Source organism: Juglans microcarpa x Juglans regia, chromosome 4D, assembly GCF_004785595.1.
Source record: "Juglans microcarpa x Juglans regia isolate MS1-56 chromosome 4D, Jm3101_v1.0, whole genome shotgun sequence".
Classification (NCBI taxonomy): Eukaryota; Viridiplantae; Streptophyta; class Magnoliopsida; order Fagales; family Juglandaceae; genus Juglans; species Juglans microcarpa x Juglans regia.
In genome coordinates, this window is record NC_054600.1 from 12,423,417 (window position 1) to 12,427,247 (window position 3,831).

Consider the following 3,831-nt stretch of genomic DNA (forward strand, 5'->3'; position numbering starts at 1 on the left):
TGTGGTGTAAAGTTTTCTTGTAGCATTTTTTCATAAATAAGTAGTGCTATTGAAAGTCTTTACACCACACACCATTCACATGACATAATTTGAAAGTACGGTACAAATACTTTCAAATAAAATTATTATTTTTAGATATTATATAATTTTATGGGAGGCCTTCAACCATCACCAACGAATTAAATGTACTATTTTTCCAATTGTTTATGATGTTAAATGATATGTTGTCTTCATTAAAAATAGAAATTGAGAACAAATTCCTTCTAAGAAACTTAGTGACATTTGGAAATCTTGGTAATAGGAAAAGATTGAATAATATGTTTTTGAGAAAATAATATTAAAAAAACATAAAAATGCTATTTATTGGATAATGTAGCTAACCTTAGCTCGCTATTTGTTGGATACTATGGCTAAAGTTAGCTCAAAGTTAGTAATTTTAACTATCTTTTAACATATATCAATGCATAGTCATTTTAATTGTGTTTAATTTGGCTAAAATTTAGGTTGCCAGTTCACTAATGATTAGTTTGAAAAAATTATAATGATTAGTTTGAAAATATTTATGTTTGAGTGATGTTTGAGAAGGAGATCGGATGAGATAAGATGAAAATTTTGGAATGAAAACTTTTTCCAAACAAGTCCGTAATTAAACTCCTTTAATGATCAAACAATAATTACATTAAACTCGTGATTCATATCCAGATACAATTACACTTCGGATAGATGAAGTAAAAACTTAAAAACTAAACGTTGGTAACTTGACTCAAGACAAAAGTAGATAAAGTGTAGTTTAATTTTTTTCTATCATCTCGACTTGTCACAATGGGGCTATGCAATTTTATTTCATATTTTAGTCGTAACCATTATGATGCAAAGTCCATATATGAACATCTTGAACTATTGGTTTCCCTCTTACATCTAGCCCACATGTATTACATATATGACAAGGATTTATAAGATTGCATGGGAAGTAATGGCAACATGGAGGGTAAAAGTTTACCTCTTCAATGGTGGTGTGATAGCCAGAAAGAGCAGATTTACAGGCATCTAGGACCACTCGACATATAAGTTCTTCATTGGCCCGGCTTACAGGTAGGTCAAGGTGGCCCCATACCAAATTTCTGAAAATAGATTCCAACAAGAAAGCATCGGTGCCACCTAGCGCTACCATACACAGATATTGAAGCATTGATGGTGGAAGTGGATGGTCCAAAACAAAGTCAAAGTATGCAGTCTCACCAAAGCCATTTGACTCGGCAATGTCAAGCTTGTCTCCAAAAAATGGGTCTGACTTAGATATTTCTAGTGTTAGGGTGTAACCGTTGCGGTCATCCTTAGGTTCTATGAACCCATAGTCAAGAGCCAGGTCAGCATTGCTCTTGTTTATATCATATTGGATCATAATCTAATGAAAAAGCTTCCAATTGTCACCCATGAACAAAATAAAATCAAAACTCCTTCACAAGGAACAAAAGGACTAGCAGTCATGGGTTTCAGGGCATCAACATCGTAGTGTTATTTACTTCTTAATATCCCACTTCTTTTGAACTTATCTCCTCATCTTGACACAAAATGACTCCATTTATGAATTATTATTTGGCATCAACTTTGTCCAACTTGCTGATGATTCAAAAATTATAACCATTCATGTCAAATAGAAAAAAAGAGAGAGAGAGAGAGAGAGAGAGAGAGTACACATGCTCATCCTTGGGCGAACTTGTGTGCATGAGCCCCATGCCACAGGTTCAATTCCCCTTGGGATCAAATTGCGATTTAAGTGGAAGGGCATGGTGGTGGATTGTTGTGCTAGTCTCTCTGGGGGTTTAAGTTTCACGGGTGAGTCCTAAGAGCTTTGCCTTGGGGTGGTTCCCCGTCATAAAAAAAAAAAAAATGTATATATATATATATATATATGAATGAATGCGAATGGAACCAAATGCAATAAAAAAACTCAAAAGCAGGAATACTTTACCTGCTCACCAGCCTTGACAGAAACAGGGGTGCGTAGAGAAAATAATGAATCCCTAGAGAAGAGACCAGCTGCTCCTTTAATCTCCCATGCATGATCTTCTGTGGTTATGCTGGGGCTTTGGTTAATCTCATTCATAATAGGGACTTGATGAAGTGAAGTTTTCAACTAGAGGCAGCTTAGCCATTATCAAAGGAAAATGGCAACAGCATTGCATAACGTAAACCCCTTTTATCAGATTGTGAAATACAGCCTTTATGTAAAAAAGTTAACTATAATGTGTAGTATGCTAATAGAATTTTATTGGAACTGAAATGGCAAGTGCCTCTGATGAAGGCATTATCCTCACAGCTATACTCAAGTACCGTGAATCCAGTACAGGCATCAAGCAGCATTTTACCCAATGCAGCTTTTACCCAGTCAAATTTTAACAGGCATCAAGCATAAGGAGATAATTGATAATAGTGCCCTTATTATTAAAGAATAATCCAGCAAATATTTTCAACAAAAAATAATTGATTACCATATCCATAAATATATTGTAGGAGACATTGTTTCACTTTTCCATGCAAATTAGTGTTGTAGACAATTCAGAAGTCGGAGTGACTTCCACTGAAAACTACTATGAAGAGGGAAAAAAAAATACTTTACCAAGTCTGCAAAGGGGGGATCAAAACAAGATTTTGACCACACATACGTGAAAATGCCCTTGATCTGAGTATTCCAAATGCCCAAAAGAACTCATCCAATGTTATCGGAGAAGGAAAGAGCTGCTTGTGAGGAGATATAATTTCTTCTTCCACTTTTTGAAATTCCTTTCGCACATATTCTTTCACACTCAACGTCGTGCTCAAAAGTTGGGTTCCTGAAAACATCAATTCAATTTAATTCTAATGAAAAATGACAAGTTGCAAGGCATTCTGTAAATTAGATTATGGCATCTGTCATCATCAAAGCCACATTATACATCACCTAGGGAAACATGATTGAACTTAATCGGTTGGCAAACCAACAAGTAAGGTTGTGACTGAATGCACATTAGAAAAATTCCAATGAATCTAATCGGTAAATCTAATATGATTTACCGATTCACCGGTTTGTTTTTCCCCCCCTACTTATACATATCCTATGCCCTTGACGTACATTTACAAGGTAATAACAAACTCGTAACAGAAAGTAAGAAATTCTAAAAAAATCATAGAAACAACAAGCTGTCTTACCATCAACAAAACGTAGTGTTTAATTAAAATAAAACATATCGTCTCATTCTTCTCAAATCCATGTCACTTGGTTCTCACTTGTACTTTAAAGATATTTCATCTCTTCACTTCTGCACGTGCAGACTTTCCCAATTTAATTAGGATTCTTGACATGACGTGCCTGATTAATTTATTAATTTAAATAATGGACTGCATCCTCCACCTGAAAATACCATAAGCAGTGTGAGCATTGACATTGAGTTAATCAAAAGCCTAGCTAAATATAAAATATATTGAATTTCATTAAAATAAAACTGTATTGGATTAGTCAAATAGATAAGTGGAAAGTTTTGAGCTACAGTAAATGGATGAGTTTTTTCAAATTTGAAAGGCTATTATTCACCCATCAAATCTATTTTTTATTCACTTTTAATCTCTAATGGTCTTTTTTATTCACGTTTAATCTTCAACCTTCTTGTAATAATAATGTAAGAATCAAATTAAATTAGTAATTAATATATTATTAGTGTAATTATAAAATATGAAAAAAATAAAAAATAATATTATTAAAAAAATAATATTATATTATTATTTGATGAATTTAATGGCCAGTGGCTGGATCCCATGCCAGGTTCCATACCTTGTCGCCATGGCTATCGAGTG

General features: G+C 33.8%; 1 pseudogene; it reads right to left on the reverse strand.

The window, feature by feature from the left end:
- Positions 1-715: 715 nt before the first annotated feature.
- Positions 716-3,026, reverse strand: LOC121259057 (annotated as a pseudogene).
- Positions 3,027-3,831: the final 805 nt, after the last annotated feature.